Below are 22,947 nucleotides of genomic sequence, written 5' to 3' on the forward strand. Positions count from 1 at the left end.
ACAAAAGCATACGTAGCATGTAGCTACTTTTTCTGTCTTGCTATATGATTTAATATTCCATGTTCAGTGGACTTTTACAGAATGCTAACACTTTTTGATCTGTCAATGTGCACTGAATGAGAAGTGTAGCTGTGCACCATAGGGGGTCCTATAGTTTATTAAAGGTCCTTTACCACCTACAGCATCCCTTTTGCTCTGAGGGCAATAAATCTATTTCCAGAATACTAGTGACCCTATAATCCTCCTGTGTGTCTGATGTCAACTCTTTTTGACTTGAGACTTCAAAAAAGGGTCAGCATTCTGTTCTGCTAATACAGACACAGTCCTATTACTGTATCCTTACATAAGCATACATTTTCTATGTTTAACAGCCACTCTGTTCCATTTCCCATCCTCAGGCCTTTTAAAACAAACTGAAATGAAATTGGTGCAGGCGCGCAGACTAGGCTAAAGTTCTGTATATACAAACCCATTGTCATATTTGGGGGCATGGAGTGCGCTGCAGCACAGACACAGACGTAAAGTCCACAAATAATTTATTTTATTAAACTCAAATAACCTTCCTTCAGATTACAAACAGTACATTTGTCTCAGCAGAATGATAACATGAACACAAGTTTCAGGCAGCAACTTAAAACACAATCTCAAACTCCAAAGGCACTCAAAGGGTTAGCCCATAACTCAGTGGTGTGTAGCTTTAGCGAAGAACACCTTCCACTGTTATCCCAGAATCTTTGCTCCACACTCTGGTGGTTACTATACCTGTGCTCACCCATCCACTCTTGCAAAAACTCTTTTCTCATTTAGAACTCTTTGGAATATAAAACTTCACCTGTGGGCAACAATAATCCCTAAAGCACCAGGGTACCTGTAGACCTTTTTCCATTACTAGCACAATTGCAGGGAGCAGGTTTGTTTTTACTTTCTCACAAATACATTCCAAAAGGTTGTTAAAACACCAAAAAGAAAAAAAAATCTGAGTTAGATCTGGATTGTTCAGGAAAGCTAAATCCCTTGTGCTGGACCTGTCTTAACTGTTGTCCTTTGGCAGTGAGTGGCCCAGATTGTGCCTTGATAGTTTAATGCCATGTATCTCATGTTGTTGGGCAATGGGGTCACATGCTGTGCATTGTCAATTAAAACCTTTATCCACTGATTGACTGAAGAAGTTTAGCCAGTTCTGTAGTATTGTTGCCCAAACACCAGTCATTAGGGAACACCAATATAAGTCCACATGATTAGCAGGAGTTGTTCCTCAATACATTCTCGTTGATTGGCACTACATTTTGGAGCTGTAACAATACATAATGAGATGATGAGATCAATCCACTGAAGCATACTTTAAATGATTTACTTCCACATATTATCATTTTTTTCTGCTCATTGTGTGTAAGCTGTGTTTAAAAAAAAAGCCCAGAGTTCAGGTTTGTTAATAGTATGTTTCAGTAGTCAATGCAACAGATAATGATAGTCTTAATGTTCCAGTGATTACAAGGTAAAATCAGATTTTTTTAAGGTGGAAGACAAAGTGAGGTGGGTGTGGTGTCAGAATTTATCTATCTCCATATCTATTTATTATTCAGCAATATAAAATGCTTGATATGGATTACTGTTCTTTGAGTATTGTTGTTTGGCTTAACAGTGGAAATCTGATTCTTCCAAATACTAAATACATTCCGTTTTTTACAAGGTGTTGAAATGCCCCAGTGTATACCATAAAATATATGCAGAGACCTCTGAATACATTATGAAAACCTTGAGGCTTATAGTTATATAGTTAGTAAGGTTGAAAAAAAGGCTCAAGTCCGTCAAGTTCAGCCACCAGGAAATAAAGTTATAAACATGGAATCTGATGATCCCTGGATCACTCTCTGCTGCCATTCCTTTTAAAGCTTAATACCGAGTTATATTCTATGCTTCTAAAAAGCATCCAGCTTGTTGTTAAAACATTCTATAGAACATGCTAAAACTACTTTCTGAGGGAATCTATTCCACATGTCTATAGATCTTACTGTGAAGAATCCCTTCCGTATGCAGATATTAAACTTCTTTTTCCTCCAGATGCAAATAGTGCCACTTACCCTTTGCACTGACCTTAAATAATTGGGAAGAGAGTTCTCAATATGGACGATTTATATATTTATCATATCATGATCATATCCCCCCTTAAACGTCCCTTCTCAAGGGAGAATAGATTTAGTTCAGCTAATCTCTCCTCATAGCTGAGCTCCTCCATTACTTTAATTACTTTAGTTGCCTTCTCTGCACTCTCTCCAATTCCACAATATCCTTTTTGTGAACTGGTGCCAAAAACTGGACTGCACTTTCCAGATGTGGTCTGACCAATGCTTTGTACAGGGGCAGGATAATGTCTCAATCTCTGCAGTCTATTCATCTTTTTATACAAGAAAGTACTTTGCTAGCTTTAGCTATTGCAGCTTGGCATTGCATGCTAATATTTAATCTATGATCTACCAGAACCCCCAGATCCTTATCCATTTTTGACTCCCCCTAGACTGTATAAAGCATGGCTCAGAAAGTGTATATTGCAGGTTCTATACAGAAAGAATATATATATCCTCTTCTATAGCTTCCTGTATGTTGTATTTTTTTAAATGTGTTGAACTTTTCTAACACCTGTTAAACCTTATCTCATTTTCAAACTTGTTTTTACGAAACTTAATATAGCTTACGTACTAACAAATCTTTTGCACTTGTGGATAAATTATCTTTGCAGCTGTAACTTGGTACTCATTACCATGACAGAGATTATATATTAAACATTAAATTTAGAAGTCTAGTGAGTAGTACATGTGGTCCAGATGCATTTGTCAGTAAAGATAAATCTCAAGCTCTGTGGGAACTTGATGGACTATTTCAAGCAAAGAAAACATGATTAATATCCTTGATTACAGCCTAGCTCCACAAGTGAACTACTTAGTAATTTTTATAGCAGGGGATTTGTTCAAAATTTCACTTAAAAAGAAGAAAAACTTGGCTTACATTTGATACTTATTGATTTTCATTGTTTACCTTGGAGAAATTCTGAATACATATTAGGACTTCCATGAAGTTTTTTCTTTGTACATCATTAACTACTATGTGTCTCATAAAGACAAAATATGGGCTGAGATTTATGAGCACAGTGGTGGATACATTGTGGACAATATTTCCTATCTCTGTGATGATTATCATCATTTAGCCATCAAAAAATTATTTGAAACATTCAGAGGATTTAAATATATACTTATAAACCATATTGCTGTGCAAATTTAGCAATATTTGCAAAAATTACATACTCATGATAGCAAAAGGGTATATTTTTGTTATTTAATCTGTCATTCACAGGCAAATGTTACATTCAGATGCAGGTAAATGTAACATTTAGGTGACCCAATCAAACATACTTGAAAGATACCAGGCAGAGATGGGAGAACATCCCTAAAAATGGTAACTAGGAATGGCCAGGTGTACATTAATGTACTTAAAAGTTAAAAACTAAAGATTGGGCAACAAACTGCAAAATGCACTACAAAATGTATGTATTATAAAGTGGTTTCAATTTTAATAACATATTTTGTGAAGCTTTAACACAGAACAAAGCCATCCATGAGTACAATATAGGCTGGTGTGAAGTAAATATGAAAAATTCTTACTGTAGACATTGGCTTTTGTCGACGATTACTAGAATTCACAGTGGATGAACTTCAATTGGCTGGTGGCTGTAACAACCAGGTTAGAAATAGTAGTCAAAACATGTCAGATCAAAATAAACCAACAGCTTCAAAGTCCAAAGATGACACGGTCACACCCCTGGGGAAGCTGTTTTTAACTTTGTGGAAAATGCTGCTTTGAACAAAATGGTCCTTATGCATCAATATGTGTGCTCCGTTCTCTATAGTATTTGGAAACACACACCAGCAGAGGAAGAAGATGAAGACGAGGATGGGATCAAAGACTCTTGTAAGAAATGTATGTAAATAAATAAATATATATATATATATATAGAGAGAGAAATTTGGTGTTGCAATCAGCTTCACCTATTGGGGATGGGGGCATGGATCCACCCAAAGTGGAATTCAGTTAGAAGTACTAGAAACATTAGAGACACCAAAGAAAAATCCCCATAATACAGATAAAATTAGATATAGGTAGAGACAAATCTACAGCTTCACAATTATTCATGGCCCTATCTAGGCTCTTTAATCCCCTTTCCAGGTGAAATTGAAGAAGATGATGCCAAATACCTTCTAAATTTTTCATCAATTGTTTCACTCTACTACAACAGGATGAACAGGTTGCTTTGGCTTCTCACACCCAGGATTTTTTTTTTTAATGCGGCCATACACAAAAACAATTCTAATCCAAACTATTTTATCTTCTGCATACTGTTATAAATCTGTATGCTTTTATATTCTAGTTGCTACAGTATGATTCCTCTTCGCTGTCCATAAGATGTATACAGCACATGTGGCACAAATATTTTGGTACCTGTGAACGAACTGTTCCCCATGGAGATGTAGTTGTTAACCAATATGTAATAATGATTTCCTATTTACTAATCCATATGTCACGGTAAAGTTTAGTGTAAAATTCATTCTGCTGATAGCTGTTGATGATTACCTACCATGTGTACAATTCTGTTTATCAGACTTGGCCTGCCCAGGGAGATAAAATAAGCAGAAGTAGAAATGTAACATTCTTTTTATTGAGCACTGGATCCATTATATCAGGAGCTATTTCAGCATGATTGTTATCTAGCATCTGATAGGAAAGCCAGCCAACTTGTGTCTGGATAATAAAGCATTTCAGCCACTAGATAAGAAGCTTTTCTGAAATGCCCACTTCTTAAAAATGGTACATAGTGACTTTATGAGCTAAAATTACATAGGATGCTACTAGCTTTATAACATCTTGCTAACTGAAAGTACTTGCATGTAGGTGAAAAAAGTGACATTAAGAAAACTGAACCAAGATGTAGTATAACCCTTCAATTCCTTAAAGTAATAGAAAGTAGCACTTTTCTCTAATTCCCAGGAGATAACGTATAATGTTTTAGAGTTTCACAGATTATTTAGTTGGGAAAAATGTATCACAGAGTTTATAAATGGAAGGAACAGAATTTTCTACAAGCTACGTGGAAAAACAGATTTTAAAATATAGCTTTTGTGATTTATTTAAATGATAAAAAATGTTTAGTATTATATATTGACTTGTATTTATAGTACAATAAAGGGGACCTATCACCAAAATGTTTACTTTAAAATAAAAGGTAGATAACCCTCTTATATAAGGTAAAAATTATGTTCTTTTTTTTTCTAAATGATTAAAAAACAAGGGGAAGTCCCAACCCTTCTGTCTGCCCGAACAGTAAAGATTGAATGGGAGTGCAGAGCCTCATGTGACACATATGTCACATATCCCAGGATGCTTTGGGCTGCTTTTTTCCAGCAATGGGGAAAAAATGCCAAACTCACGCATTTGCAGTGGGCACTTTTTTCCTCATTTTTCAGCATGCACCTAATGTCTCACCTGCACAGTGCGGGATCGGGTGATGTAGCCAGAAGAAGGAAGAGGAAGGAAAAAATGGTGGTGCCCATAGCTTCCTCCATGCCAGGACGAAGGAGGATTCCAGAACGGCGTGGAACTGAATCGAGCACAGCACTGGATAGATCAAGGTGTCTGAGTGCCTACATCGCTCAATTTATTCCAGTCTTGCCAAAAACGATCATAGCTGATCATTTCCAGTGACAAAAAAATGTAATCACTGTACATAGCCTAAGTGCTTCTAAGTTAGAACTGATTTGTAGCAACAGTGTTAGTAACCTTCCTAATGTTAATATACTGTTAATACTTGTGTACTCAGTTATTTAAAACCATTACATTTTTATACTGTGGCTTTTGGCAGAACTAAAATCCTCAGCTATGTTTTAACTATTTTTAGCAGTTGTTAGCCTATGCAGCTACAGCAGAGCTAATTAGATGTACAACTACAATGTAAAACTCATTAGTGCCACATTGAATATATCAAACACAACACTCCTTGGACCAGAGTTTCCCAACTAAGGTTCCTCCAGAGATTGCTAGGGGTTGCTTGAGCAATGAGCACTTTGTGCCTCTCAGATATTTGGAACTGTAGGAGTGACATTCTTCCCAATGGTCAGCGCTGTGTGCTGCATTCAACCCACTGACAACTAATGTACTGTGAACTGTGGATATAGTAATTACAGTAGGGGTTCCTTAAAAACATGAATTATTTTATTCTGTTATATATAGGGTGGGTTTCCCCATGTAAAAAATGGGGGGGGGTTAGGTAATGGGGGTATAGGCTTGGCAGCTGAGGGTGGGGGTGGGACATGTCATCACTCGAGGAAGGAACATTACCTGTACTAGTCTTGGCTATAAAATGTGGCCTTCTACAGAGCAGAGAAGACTGAAAGACGGGGGTAAGATAAGGTGGTCCTGCCACCTGGGATGTCTTGCTTAGCTCCCCAAAATGGCCATGATCACTGTTATTTCAGCTTCTTTACGGCAGTATTTAGTTTTATTATGTTTGCTGTGATTATGTTGCTACTGTACAACCATTTTTGTAATATTCATGTCTTCAATAACTGCAATATTTTACTTACTTGATATCCCGTTTATTGTGTTTTAAATACTGGCAATACAGTGATTTCTGCTGCCACATCTTTTCTTTGGGTTATATGCATTTTTTTTATATATATCTTCTTCCTTTTTTATCTTTTCTCAACAAATGAGCCTTGGCTACCTCATCTGATCATATCCACTACACTGTCCTTATCATACTTAACTAGCATTCTTCTTCCTCCCGTATTGCATTGAAGGTATAACCTGTCAGCGTCACCGCAAGGATAGAGAGCATGATTGATGGTCATAATCTTCCTCATCTTGCAGTCCAGGGCATTGGGGCCTGCAGCTCTGCCCTAGTCCAGTATGTTACTTATTGCAGAGTTTTGGATTATATGGATATCTCTGCTGGTAATAGATTGAGTATAATGGCCCCTACAGATCTCTACTAATATTATTATTAGTATAATGATGATAACTGTTAGTATTTTATATAGTACCTATGTATTCTGCAGTGCAGGATAAAGTAAGGGTATTCAGGGACTATAACCTGACATACTGAGAGTGAGTGTTTCTCTACAGACCGTTCAATACTGTACGTGTGTGCACTGTATTTACACAGCACTTTTTTAATTTTGCTATAATAATAAGAGAAAGTTGGTATTTGTAGGGGAAAGTTGTGGTACCCATACTGAAAAGTGTCAGTGACGTGTAATTATTTCATTTTCCATGTGTTATGAAGGGAATGTACAGCATTATTTAATAGTTTTTGAGATATACCTGTAAATTAGATTGGTTTACTACACATAATGGTAAATGAGGAAATAACATTTTACAAACTTTTTTCCATTTTTAATATGTATTTGTACATGGTGCCGGCTTTGAAACAAGTAGTATTTATCCATATTTTATTTTTGTAACATTTTTGTCATTCATACTTTTGCACTAAAATAGTTTCTTTTTGTTTCTTTTGAAATAGTTTTTTTTTGTGTACTTTTTTTACATCTATTATTAGGGCAGAAAATTCTAACACACAGAAACTCCTTCACAGAAACTAGGATCTTAGCTGTTGAACAGAAAGCAGGACCTAGGGACTATACCCACGGGTGCACAGGTGGGGGATAAAAGGGCATGCAAGGTAATCCCCCTATGTTTGGGTGAAGTTTTTACAGGGTATTAGGCAAATATTGTTCCTTAAAACAAACCTATGCTTGAATTTTACCCATCTAAGGCTTACTATTCCCTTTCATATATTGCCTTTTCCTTCACACTTCTGCCACTGTTCAGCACCTGGATTCAAGGAAAATGGGCAGTAGTTAGGGCTATAGAGGATCATGTACCTCCCCCCATAAAATAATGCCGGGCTAATCTTCACAATTCATTTGGGACGACATTATCCACGTATAAGCTACAACTCTGAAACTTGCCATGGGACCCTGTTGTATTTTCATGTGTGGGCAAAGCATAAATTCAGTTTAAAGTACAGCTTTTTTTTACTAAATCTGGAAATGTTTCCTCCACTTTACATATAGGAACTATAGCAGTACACAGGAACCATTCCGATGCTTTATTGATATATTGGAGAGCTCATTGAGTGTAGCATGTACCTGTATAAATAGAGGTAGAGAGAAGAAATTGACAGCTTTGGTATATAAGATTAAGCTGTTCTCCTGGTTTACCTTTTTTTCAAGATAACCTAATTTTTGTACTATATCCACATTTTAGTATAGAACATATCTATAGTATATTATTAAAGCATGTCTCAAACCTACTTAACATTTGATTAGATAATCGTTCCTGTTTGTGGCTGTATCACATCCTTACCATTGGTTTGTTAAATAAGCCAATAACTGCAATTCCACCTAATGTATAAAAAAGTTTGCCATCTGCTGAAAAATTCAAAGAACCTTACAACAGTAGGATACAAGCACGGGCTTAGGCTTTCCCTTGATTTTAATTCTTTGCTGTCCACTTCATCATATTTTAATTACGTTACGTTGAGATTAGGATCTCAGCAGCCATTTTTTACAGGTCCAGTACTTTACTAATATTTAATCCCAGTCTGTAGTAACAAGATAAGTTGATGTGTCATGACATGTATCTGTCTGAGGTTATCTATGACAATCATCAGTCGCCAGCAAACCTTATTCTAAAAAATAATCACTTTTGCTTTTGCATGTGTGAAAGTAGATAAGTAAGAACTTTCCATTCAATGTGTTATTAACAGATAAACAAATAAATAAACTGTACCTGAACTAAACTCCAAACAAAGCAAGCAGGACATTACGTATTCTACACCTATGCTTCACAGGCAAGACACTTCCATTTATGTTACCACTACTTAATTCTTTCATGATAGATGACAGAACAAAAATGAATTGTTACAGATAAAATAATGATGATGGAAAATAATTACATGGGCAGAATTGCTGATAATATATGCCTAAAGTAACTTTGCAATACAACCACTGAATTCCACATTATTCCAACATTTGTCCTCAGGCGGGACTATACAAATAATTACTACACAGGTTTGAAGGTGGCATTGTGGAAACACAGAGATGGATACCCTAGTTTTAGGAGGTGATAAAACATATAATTTGAATTTTATGTTTTTTAAGCTGTGAAATATGTATTTGTTCAATCTGTTGGAGATGGCTCGATAGGTGGGAGTTACAGAGGCATTGTATTAGGATGTCTGATTTTGACCTTGATTAAAAGTGAAGGCGCTTCACAAAGTTGGCATGGCTATTACCATTATAATCTGTGAGTGAATTGTATTATTTTGTGAAGCCTGTTGGCTAGCTTCTTTTGGAGAACTTAGATTACAATCATGCCGAAGCCGTCACTGTGACCGTAATGAAGATCCAGTGATATACTGGGGATGTTGTACTTTTAAATAGAGCATACTTGATTATTCTTCCCATGCATTGTATGGAAGGCATTGTCTTGTGAATTCAACACTATATAAAAGGATATAATTATGAGCACTAGCCTTCTGGGTGACATTTGCTCACTCATTGTCACATAAAAAACTATATCTATCAAAACATAAAGAAATACAAAAGCCTCCTGGAATTGCTTAATTTGTCTATATGTTTGTTCTTTACAAGATACAATCGCGTTTTAGTTTAATGATGAAAAAAAAAATAGATTCAGGGCTTCATTAGGAATAAAATGCAGACAGTTACCAATAATCAGAGCAGATGGTATCTTTCTAATTTCCTTAAACAGATTTGCAACACAAATACATGCGGAAAGAAGTAGAACAGAATGTTTTGATAATTTTTTTTTACTAGTAGAAAAAATATCCTGAGTTCTTTAACCCTATGTCATGCAGAGAAGATGGTGTGTATTAATCAGTCCAATGAATATAAATGAAAACATTTATTTTAAAATGTGAATGTCTCAGCAGCAAGAGATCTCCTGAGACTGGCATGGGTATGAGTAACTTACTGTTATTTTTCTATGCAGATTCAAAATATTCAATAGCAATTTACAGAAAATGTTAGATTGATGATATCAGTCCTTGCCCCCATAGCAAAATTACTAGAGAAAAAAGGGGGCTCAGCTGCTATTGGTACCGTAAATATATGGATACCCCCAATAATTATTTTATCGTGTTTAGATCATATTCAAGGCATTTATTACCTGTGATGCTCTAACTACCAGTTAACTTCTATGGAAGGGGGGTAGAGGAGAGACCTGAAGGAGGCAGTTTTGTGGGTGAACACACGGAATCTCTGTTCTGTTAGTATTTTCCTGTTAAATAAAAATACAACTGCTCATGTCAATTTCCTGAGAGCAAATATAGTATTGCTTTTTGTAATAGGCACCTGGTTCTGATGTAATGTTTAGCGTTTTTGTTTAAAACTTTTGTATATAGCACGATCACTGGGAGAGGCCTTGATGATGCCTATAGGCCAAGAGACAGGAAATAAGGTGGGCATAGGTATCTACTAAATGTGCAGGAATACAACCTTATTTTTGTTTCATGATGGAAAAGTGCTTTCTACAAGTGTGGAAGAAAAAAAATTGAAATTTAGCTTTAGGAAATCTCCGTCTCCCTCTCTCTTTGACTACTGAGCGACCTCTGATCTCCTTTCAGCATTCCTGACCATATCATATACTGCATCAATCTACTTTTGCCTTCTTTTTTTTTCACTTCTGTGGGTTAACACTAGTGGGTTTAGTCACTATTGTAGAGCTGTTGGAAATGGGGGTTCTGTAAATACAAAACAGCTCAATGCACCAATAAATGCCTATTTATTAAAATGTTGGGGCACTAAGGGGAAACCCCTGACAGTTTCACTATCCCCCCAAATAAAACTTTTAGAATAGAGTTTTTATAGAAAATAATATGTATTCTCCCCTCCTGTTGTGTTTTACTTCCCCCACCTCCTAGATGGTGAGCTCTTTGGGGCAGGGTTCTCGCCTCCTGTGTCACTGTCTGTATTTGTCTATCATTTGCAACCCCTATTTAATGTACAGCGCTGCATAATATAATGTCGCTATATAAATCCTGTTTATTAATAATAATAATATTAATAATAATACTGTTTTATACAGCCCTATGTGATTGAAAGACGTGGCACACAATGTAATAGGAATCATAATGCAGCGTGGCAATGAAAATAGACATCTCATTCAAATGAAAATAGGTATCCGAGCCTGGTCCTCAGAGCCCCAGTGATATTATCACATACCCTTCCCAGGCATTCCATAATTCTTTTCAGCACTGAATTAAACTATAGAGTAAAAGATGGGAATGTTATGTCATTACCCCAATAGGTATGTTCAGACTACCAGGGTTTTACTGCAGCTTTTACTGTCCCAAGATGTCTACTAGATGCACAGGAGCAGTAACAAGCTGTTAATGATAAAGAGGTTTTTGCAAACTGATGGAAAATGCCAGCTGGGATGCAAAATGACTGTGTACTTTGTAGCTTGCTGCCCTTGTCTTGCCTACCATGGTGCACCTACATCTGTTGTCAGCTCAGATGAGGTTGTTTCCCCTCCCCAGCCCATTGCAGGTGATGACACTGAAGTAGCCACAAACTAAAGTCCAAAACAGGTAGAACTATTGAGTGGTGGTGGGGTAGGCTGTTAAGAATGCTGACAGCAGGGCAGCATGGTGCCCACTATTTTAGTTTGCATTTAAAATTTGACATTTTGTTCCCTTTAGTTTAAAGTTGAGCACTGTACTGATATATTAAGTGTTGATTAATGGTATTCCTGGTTTCTTTTAAGGGGAGATTTAGGGGAAGTGTGGGATTTGTGAATTAAGCCGCATGCACACGTGCAATAATTGTCGTTGGAAAGGTTATTTCACGATCCTTTCCAACGATTAGCACTGCACGATGCATGAACGAGTGTTGTACATACATTATGGTTCTGCTCTATGGAGAGGGGAAGGTGAGAGCGACAGAGCGGCACCCTGCTGCACGCTCTCCCGCTTCCTTTGCATTAGGATCGTTAGTCATCCATCGTCCGTAGATCCGCTAGGACATTCGTTCATACAATGGACAACTGGTGCTGTACACATGCCAGATTCTCACCCGATATCGGCCCTGAGCCAATTGTCGGACGAGAACCGTTTGACGTGTGTACGTAGCTTTAGTTGTATTCACTGATGGTTGTTAAAGATTCATATTTACTTTGGATAATAGTAGTTCAAAAAAAGTTCATTTTTTTTTTTTAAAGGCACAGAGCACCCCTGCAGCCAGGTGATTTGTGCTCCCTGGACCCATTTAAATAATCTGCATTCACAACCTAGCAATTTTCCTTTAAGAGAAAACGTCTTAAATAGTTCTCAGTAAAAGAAAATCACATCAAAATAACACTAATCTGGTATCAAAATTATCAATGCAATGCATGTTGCAACACCATACTGTATGTAAATTATTTAATCATTTGGGACTGATATATGTATTCAGAACAAAACTGCAAGATCACATAAAGCTAAAAGTGGAATGCCTCCATTGCTCTTTGAGCATCATTAGTAAACACAAATAAAGCGATGCTCAGTTGACCATTGCAGAATCTGTGTCTCTCTGTACCTAGGTGTTGCTGAGCGTCAGCTTTTTCCGAGTGCATCAATTAGTGGTCTGAGGTGAGTTTGGATTAGAAACTGAAGAATGAAGTAACAGAGGATTAATGAGAGGTTTCAAAGTCTGCAGGAATGTAATGACTCGAAGTACAGTCAATTAAATCCACTAGATCTAAGCTGATATTTTCTTTTTATTCTGAAAATAAGTATGTCAGCATTCTAGCAATCTGCTGTCAGCATAATTAGTCAGAAACGCCAACCTGCGGCACACACTTGAAAGTTACAGAGCATACTGTGTATATACACATATGGGAAAGATATCAGACGGTAGGAAATATGTAGTGGTTTTTAGGAGAACCATTTTTTGTGGTATTACTGGAGTGTTACTTAATTTCTTATATGGCATTAACATTTGCACATGCTAACTCTCTTGCTTTTGTTATTGAATGAAAATGTAGATATTTCTGGAGGGTGGCAATAATTATGGCAATGCAAATGCCTAAATTTTAAAGTCCATACCTACCAACACCTACCCCCTACACAAACACTGTCCCTGTCACTTCTACACAGAATGTACATGATTGTTGCCTAAGGCCAGCATCCTAGCCCAGAATGTAAATGCTGACATTTGACGACGGCTAAAGCAGGCTGGCACAAGTCATAAGTGTAGCATTTACACATTTCTTAGCACACAGACACCTAAAATGCATGTGTTTTATTGGGGGAGGGTGTTGCTAGCCACATTCTGAAAATTCTAGTTGACTAGGTTCTGCAGTAAGCCTACAGTAAATGGTAGTGAATAAAAAGCCCTAACTCCAAATTTGCATATTTGTTCTAAGTCAGTTGCTCAAAAATGTTTGAAGCTAATATACCTATATGGCAGACCTGTAACTAGCATTTTTAGAACAAGTGGTCAACAATGGCAGCCCTCATATTTCATTACATGTGAACTTTAACATATGCTTAGCATCACTCAGGACAAACTACCAGGTTCATCTTATAGTTTGCCCACTTGTTTGAGAAACTTACCTTTGCTGTGCTTCCATACTGCCTGTTCGTTAGCCAGAGAATTGAAAAATACTCAATACTTGTGGGTACGGGGCAACATGCCACAATGCAATGCCAAGAACCAGAGTGCCCAATCACTGAGACCAACAGAGTGCCAGAAGAGCCACATAGGTTATGCTTTACACACTGTACCCCTCCTGCCTAACTAGCCTTTAGGATCACCTATTGTATAGCCCAGGGGGCTCCAGCAGAAAATAGTCTCTGTTTTTTTTTATCCTGGAAGCTACTTGGAAGTCATTAAAGGACAGTATTATTTCTGCTGCTTTAGTAAATCAACCCCTTTAACTTATCCTAAGGTCTCAAGATATGCATGGCCCAATACCAGTGTTCTAAATATTGCTTTTGAAGGCTGAAAACAGGCACAATTCTGCATGTCATTATTTGTCAATAATGCTTTTTATAAACTGTGCAGATATGTTAATCATGAATGTTTTAATGAATATATAATTTACTCTTCCTATGGAAAGCATTGTAGGTGGTGCAGCGATCAGCATGCACAGCAGTTTTAATGGTCTCTTGCTGAACTTCCCCATCATTAACTTAAGGGATTTAGCAGGCAGAGCAGCCAAGTGCACAAGACAAATGCCAAAATAAAAATAAGAGCTATTCAGCTGGTAGGTTGTATCCTGCAAAATTTTCATTTTACTAAAGTGCAATTTTAAGGCAGAACTCAAGCTAAATTCATGCAAACTGTTTTATCCAGCTAAGGTTTTGAACCTGAATTTAAACAGTGTTGTGATTCAGACACCTCTGCCAGACAGCATAGTCAGTCATTCTCTACCCTGTATAAGAATACTCTGCAATATATATTGCAAATGAGATGTCCAGTGGTTGTAATTAAGAAGCAGCAATGAATTGGTGACATTTTATTCTTCTCTTAGCAATCTCAGGAATGCTAGATGTACTACATTGTAAAATGCAATAGCGACTTGACTGGGCTGTTCCACTGTCTCTACCATAACTGTTCCTGTATAGGGGATAGCAGAAGACTAAGATCAAGACAGATTAATGTACATGTGATTATTTTAATGAATACAAAACTGAATGAACATATTTTACCTGCCTAAAGCTTATCTCCTTTTTTTATTTAGTTTGGAAAAAGTAATCTGGTGCTATACAAGCGAGTAACATAGACCTGCATGGCAGGCTATACACCCTAATATCCATCTGGTCAATACACGACCTATATTCTGCTGTATGTCGGATCCTCTGCACTCTTAGCTTGTATACACTCTACTGCACAAAGTAACAAAGTACAATCTATATATCATTCTATTCTTGTTGAGTAAGGAATTTTATGTATCTTCATGTTACCGTTTACCAAGTTTTCCATTTCATCTAGCTGATCAGCTCTGATGCATTTTCATTGCTACTGTACATGTTTGAAAGGTAACTGTAAGATATTAGTTGAATAAAAAAAAACACAAGACTGAGTGAAAAGGAAGGTCATAACTCAAGTTTCCCATCAGAACTTCAGAAAAGCATGTTTTTATTATATCTATTGAGAAAACACAACAGAGCAATCTCAGAGAACAGATGCAAGAAAATTACCAATAAATTGAAGACAGCTGTTAAGCAGAAAGGTAAAGGTTTGAGAGAAAAAAATGAAATTATACAAAATGACAGTTTTTAGCAGAAGAATTTTACATCTAGTGTTACTTTTTGTCAAAATCATTGATATGCTGCTCCCTAAGTGAATATCTGCTTGTTATCTTTCGTTGATATTGTCCTACCCACACAAGAGATAATAGAGGAAAATTACAAACAAACAGCGTAGCGTATTAAAATTGCAAATCAAAACATGAACATACAAAAGTGAGTTAAAATGAAATTATTTTGTTTATTTTTTATTGTCTGTATATTGACCATGAAAGCAAACTGCCTGAGTCTGCTCAATTTGCTGTGGGAAGCTTACTTAAATCAAATTTGGGTTTCTAGAGATAGCAAAAACAAGAAATAAACAGCAATGCGACGCAGCATAAAATGTCTATTCAACAATCATCATCAGTTTTGACAGGTAGAACAAGATGTTTGCAACAGATATTGAATATGAACTGCGTTCCCTGTTATTTAGCAATGCACCAACGTATTTACCTGACATGTGACTCTTTTAAAGGTCATTTCTCTATTCAATTGTTTTGCCAGCAAAAACACCTGTCATTTCTTTAGCCCATGTAGCCACAAAATCTAACTATATAAGGAATACATTTATTTTTCTTATTATTCTAAACTAAAAAGAATACTGTGACAAAGACAGTCTTGGATTTACTTATATAGATACATTAAAGTGAACCTGTGTTCCATGTAAGGTCAGCTTTATACCTAAATTTTGCATTGTCACCAAATAAAATGCACATTATCACATCATCATCTAGAATGGTACCCCAACAAACAAGTAAAGTATCTTGTAGTATACTCAGGCAGCTGAGCACCCCATGCACATGCCTTGAGCTGTAGTGGATGTTGGAAATGCTTAAGCTTTCTTTAAAGTAAAAGTACCAAAACAGCTGACACCACATGCTTGATGTTACCTTATCCTTTAAAACTTCTTCTGTGCTGTGCCCCTTATTGATTGTTAATAGGTCATTCATCTGATTTTGCTAGGAACATGTCACACTAAAGATGTTGTTACTATTGAGAATTAACCAACGGCAGGATTGCTAAAAAGTGTAGGAAGGACACAAACCTCTTCCTGGCTTCAGTTTTTTATTTGCTGCCAAAAATGTTGCAAAATGTTTCCAAGAAAGTAATGTTTTGCTAATCCCGTGGATCATGGAGTGACAAATGCTAGCAAGTCAGTATCTTAAGTCATTGTTGTGTCCTCCAGTGATCCTGCCAGTGGTAAGGTCTTGCCAGTGTCAAGATCACCAATGAGAAGGTGACGTTGCTAATTGCCATTACAATACAGTAAAAGCCCTATCACTTAATGGAGTATTGGCAGCTGGTAGACCCATGGATTCAGGAAAGTCAATGTAATGTTCATGTTAATCTAGCATTTAGTACAGACACCTACTTTCTTCGTACGTAAGTTTCACTAAGGACAAGAATTGTTCTTTCACATTTCCTACATAAGTAGTACCCAGCATTGCAGCTTACCCTTTTAAAGAACCTTTATGCTTTACCCATTCAGGATAAAGCAATGGTTCTATAAAAAAAAAGCACTTTCTGCCCATACATACTTTTTGCATAATCCCCAGCTAATGTTTTCCTTTTTAGGAAATGCCCAGGGCTTTTGAGTATGGGAAAGTGTGTAGGGAAGGTTATTAAATTATTATCCATGTGTAAGCTCCAATCCATCTAACGGGAGATATCATATATATCATTCATCTCACTGGAAATATATGCTGCTTCTTCTTTCCATACAAACTCTATTCTCTGCTACATCCTATCCTCTGCTGTTTCAACACAGCTGTTCATTTGCTGACATTATTGATGCATCTGCAGGAGAACCACTAACAATGGATACCCATTTTTTTTAGTATATAGCATGAAATAAACCAAATATGAAAATCTAATATATATCTATAATACATAATTGGGCTCATTTGGCATATAAGGACTAGTGGTGAAGAACACAAAGGCACTAAGTAGAGAAAATGATAATATTCCATCTGGCATTATATTAAGCCTGCAGAGTGTTTATAACAGATCATGGATGAATTATTTTAATAGTCTAATGCTCACAGATACATTGTTATCCTTTATTTATATTAAAGCCACCAAAGCTCAATTACAGGCAAATCCAAAATTTGTAGTCACTAGTACAAGAGTAGAAGGAAAAACCTTAAAATGTGAACATCTATTTATGAAATTGAAGGGAAGTCTTCCAATGAGAATATAAACGTTTAAACACCTTATAGAAATCCTGGTGCTGATGTAAAAGATCGTAAAATATGACCAGTATAATTACTGAAGACAAGTCTGTGATAGCCGTGTAATAAAAGAACCTTTTAAACTGAAGGGGAAGGAATCCCAGTCAATGGTTGAAATGTGGTGCATGGCAGTTTCTATTAACAGTTGGAGAGTAGCCTACTTGTTGAGTTAGTTATTTATAGTTATTTTATAGGAAATAGACTGCTTTGACCTTTTCACTTTGGATGTTTTATGCCTTCAAACTTCTATTTGAATAGTCAGTTGATTTCCTACAATTAACATCTCCATCATGTTTTAGCATCCTGAAACAGACCATTCTCTTACATTGTATTCTCCATTGTCTTCTCCAATGTCGCCCTGTATGCTCTGCTTTCCTTGTGAGATCTTAAATGATTATACTAATCAATGATTTCCCCCAAACCTCATTTTAACAGTGTTGGTTTCAACGCTTCAGGTTCTCAGCAAAGCACAGTGATATAAGCGTAGCACACACAACAGCGTACAATATATTAGTTAGTTACACTTGACAAAGTTAAGGGCATACTTCATTCCATTTTCTATGTAAATCAACATTAGCAGATGCAGTTTACATAATCAGGCTCCAAAGTATTCATTGGCTGAATCACATTAGCTGACTCAAAGACATGACAGATGAAAAGACTTGCAATTTGTTTGCACATTTTCTTGCAAGCAAAAATCAAACAGCTCTTAAAAACCCAATTGTTATCTGGCAACAACAGACGCACACTGAGTTGACTGAAGTTGAAATAAACAGCTTGAACATGCAAAAGGTTATTACGCAATTTGCGTGGAAAAAAAGTGATTTAAGTCATCTTTACCCATGAAGTCTGAGTCAGTTAATTTTTATAAGTAAACTTTAAACACAATGGATTGATTACTTATACAAATTCCAAGAATGTGTAAAAGAAAGACTGCTTCATTGTAGTGCATAATATCTGAGATTCCAGGCACTGGTCTTTTGACCAGGGAATCTTCACTGGTAAAAATAACACTGCATTTTCTTTCTGTGTGTGTTGGTCTTCTTAGTGTGGAGATACTGCCATCCTGTGCTGGTTTCATGAAATAAAACATAAATATTGTTTCAAGAAAGGTTATTCAATGGGTCAATAACCACTGGAATCTACAGAGTATGTATTTTTATATGTGCTGCTATTTTCTCCCATTACAAGAGTACATTATCAACAGCCAAGCTGAATCATCCAGGAAAGTTACAACTAAAAAAAGCTATTCTATATAAAAAATCAACATGGTTTAGAAATTTGACGCTTACCGCCAATAGCATCATATTTTTTTGATGATAAGACATGTGCAGAAACATATGAAACACTGCATTTCTTATCGGATGAGTTAAAAAAATCTATACGACATGCTGAAATTAATGATAGAATTTTGATCAGCTTTAATATACCTGCCTATTCATATCACTGGCATGGAAAGCTTTCCAGGTCTTACCTAATTTTCCCCTACATATTATAAAATACTATACTCCTGAAAAAAAATCTCCTGTTAACGGCAATCCAAGAAAAGAAAATCTAATTCAGTTATAGAAGGTTTTATTACATGCAGAGAGACAACATCAACAATATATATAAAATCCCACTTACCTGATCTTCTAGAAATTCTAGACATATCTCTTCAATATGCTGGTATTACTCTTCCAAAATTGGCAGGAATAAAATCCATATTTTCATATAATAACCAGTTAGATTGCTATAGCCTGGTGATATATTGATATCAGCATATTTTTACATTTGTGAGCTTGATTTATAACTTTTTTATATGTAATGTAGTCCACAGTTTAAAGTGGATAATAAAAAACAGACATTTTAAGAAAACAATATATATGGGCTCTAAATATCAAACAAGGAATCTGACATTCCTTTATTTCCATTTTACTTGAATATCAGATTGTTTCATTGTCATTAGGACAATACTAGGATGTTCACGAGTAGTTCCATTTATCATTAGTGCTATATGTAATGGGTCCTGTCAGGGATTCCTGATTCCTATATATTTTAAAAGAATTATAAAATAAGCTGTCTTCTTTAAAATGGGATTATTGCAATTGGGCACCTTTCGGGTGAGTTTTTTTTGGAAAAACTGATTTATGTTCTTCTAACATAGGTAAAAAACAATATTTAGAGATAGTTTGGTTTTCTTAGAGATAATTTGCAATTTATAAATCTGCTAAACCCTCTAGAGAGACCAAAAGAACATTGTTCTGTTCCGACTGCTCTCTTACAAAGAACACAATTAGGGATAAATAAACTCATCATGATTCAGTTTGTGAATTGCTTGTTTTTACCTAATCCAGAAAATTTACTGCATCTGACAGAATATTTATATCAGTTGATGTCATTATTAAATGTGTCATTTACTATTGCTTTGTAATATAAAATGACCATGCATGGTTTTCACCTGAGTTACTGTCCACTCTTAATCTAGGATCACACACACACAATGTGATTTTAAAATATTGATTACTGTTTGAGCATTTTGTCCTTCATTTTGGTTACTGGATGCAGTAATCTCTATCTAAGAACAGCACACAAACTAATCTCTCACTGGGGATTTACCCAGTCCAACACAAACCAAGGCATGCAAATCTAAACTCACAATGTCCTTGTGCTGAATAATAGATGTGAACTAATCAGAAAGAAGACTTAAAGCAGCTCATAAGTAAAGATAATGAAGGCTCTGCCTTCGGGTATTGTGAATGGATTTCCTTTCTTACCCATTAAAAACAACTACTGATATGTGTGTTTCTTTATAAAGAAAAGAAGATCATTGGTGTCAATCATGGGAACCAATAGTCATGGTTGGTATTCCTTTGAAAAAAGATAAATGGTTGGGTGATTTTTAGCAATCACTATGGTTTCCCAAATGGTAAAAGTGACACTGGGTTTATCTGCAGGAAACCATATAAGCATACACAGTATGGTAAAATGAGCATAAAGGTTTGGTAAAAAAAAAAAAAAAACATTGTTGATACTTTTCATTAATAATATGACAGTGGGTCCTAGTACCACATGCTATATATCTGTTAAACCACCACCAATTGCATTAAAAGGACATTTGATGTACATAAAATCTCCCTCAGAACTTTATTGGAACATATTAAAAATACATATAAAAACATTCATGACAATGATTGTATATTTAGTTTAGCAGAGATTTACCATGCGCTTCTCAACGTGTTTCGTGTAATTGCTTCATCAGGAGAAACACTATCCAATGCATCTACAATATTAGGCAAACCACCATAATCATATTAATATAATATTAATAATGAACTTTATGATTTCTATTATATTTATATATATCATAGAGGTCATAAAGGCCATCACGTTGGTCTACTCCTCTGTCCAATCAAAATCCAAAGGCAGTACAACACTGGCTATCTAGGGGTTACCAGGGTTGTGTGAATTTTAAAAGGAGGTAAAGGAAATAAAAAATGTTTTGTCAGACATGGATATATATATATACATACAGAGGGCAAGATATATTTTAGCTGCGTGTTTGCGGTTTGGTTTTTCCGAAGCTAAGCATTTGTAAGTAGCATTAGATTCTCCTGTCATTCTTCTGTTAACAACTAAGAGATAGAGCAGCAGTCTGATATATATTCTGTCTTTCACTGTCTGTTTCTTCTGTCCTCACTCTCTGTAAGATTACAAACAACCATTCCTGGGAGAGAGAAAGCACACCTAGCGTACAATAATTTTTGCTGTTACTGGGTATGTCTGATTCACTTTTATAAAAGTTATATTAAATAAATATCACTTTGCTTAACTTCCTAACTTTGCATCCCAATGTGTCTAGTGCAGAGATGTAAAATGTATTACACGTTGAATCAGAGCATCTTGTAAATTTGTTTTATTATTAATAATAATAATAATAATAATGCCAATCCTATTGAGTATACCTTTTGCAACATGCCTATGTATAGCTAGTTTTCTGTTTTTGTTATGACGTGTTATTGAAAAACATTCTGCAGATAGTGTCTAAAAACATAAAAAAAATTTATTCTCTGTAGATTTAAAGCTGATAGGCAAGGTTTATGCTTTTTGTGAATTAAGCTGGGTGAATGTACTTGAACTGAAACTGAAAATGGATAAATGTACTCCAGTTTGATTAAAATGTATTAACTAGACATAAGTGATTGTACTGAGCTGTGTAACGTGTGTATACTAATATTTTTATATTATATTATAATATTTGATGCATTGATATTGGACATGGAAGGTATTTTAGTACATGGATGTTATAGATAAAAAAGTGGATCTGTAGTGAACCAGATTAAGGCCATATTTCCAGCAGTTAACCCGTGGTCAGATTTTTTAGCAACTTATTTCTAACTTTATTGGCTTTTCTCTGCTGATGACAATGGTGATCTATTGTTACAAAAACTGCACTGGCAGATAGAACAATAAAGGGGATTTCCATCTTGTGCTATATTTTTCAAGCAATGCAGGCTTGTTACACTTTTCACTCTTTGGGGTCTACAGCACAGTTTTATGCACATAAATTGATAAAAAGATCAAATATGAATTTGACACAGGAGACTTATTTGCTTTTGGTGTCTGCTTTATAGTTCTATCTTTGCATAAGCCGACATGAAAACAATACTCAATTCAAACATTCTGTGGGGGTAAATCACTGCAATTTAAAACAGGAGTACTATCGATAGGTACCGGGCCGCTGGGGTTTGCCGAACAGCTGCATCGGTCCTTGACTTCACTGTGACCACAAGGATCTGTGTCCTTTATCTTGTCATTTTTTTCCAGCTTGCATGATTGGCTGAACAAAATGTCGGGAGAGAGGACTCTGATCCTTGTTGTCACAGGAAAGGCTGCAGCCAGCAGAGATGGATGCTGGCTCCACAGTTTTCCTAATTTTTCCATTGTTCTCACCGCCCCAGGCCATGGAAAAATTTACTTCCATGAAGCTGGTCTGTGGCACAAAAAAGTTTGGGGCTGCTGATTTAAACTCATGCATGTGGAAGATTAACCTGCTAAGACCACTGGCTTAATGTCAAATTCACTGCTTTATAAATAGATCATAAAGAGTTTAAATGTGTTCTTTGTGTTTGATCGAACAGAATTTGCAGTCTATTCTGAGAACCTACAGTACTGGCAATTTAGGAGATTTGAAAAGAGTTTCTGCTGTATGTTACAATTTATTGATAAGGAGAAATGAAAGTATCCACAGGAAGATTTTACTTTCCATCCAATTTCTAATTCAATAAAAACAATTGGATCTGAAGAATGGATCTGAATTATCAGCCATTAATTGTAACATTATTTGGATTGTCATCCCCTGTAAATAAATTTAACACATGTTGGTAGACA

The 22,947-nt window shown here is 35.9% G+C and overlaps 1 long non-coding RNA gene across 1 annotated transcript in view; it reads right to left on the reverse strand.

The window, feature by feature from the left end:
- Positions 1-562: 562 nt before the first annotated feature.
- LOC140322122 (uncharacterized) overlaps positions 563-22,947 on the reverse strand; it is a 56,598-nt gene continuing 34,213 nt past the window's right edge. The window contains exon 3 of the long non-coding RNA XR_011919143.1: positions 563-1,292. This is a non-coding gene — a long non-coding RNA (uncharacterized lncRNA). The remainder of the gene's footprint in view (positions 1,293-22,947) is intronic.

This window comes from Pyxicephalus adspersus, chromosome 2, assembly GCF_032062135.1.
Source record: "Pyxicephalus adspersus chromosome 2, UCB_Pads_2.0, whole genome shotgun sequence".
Lineage (NCBI taxonomy): Eukaryota > Metazoa > Chordata > Amphibia > Anura > Pyxicephalidae > Pyxicephalus > Pyxicephalus adspersus.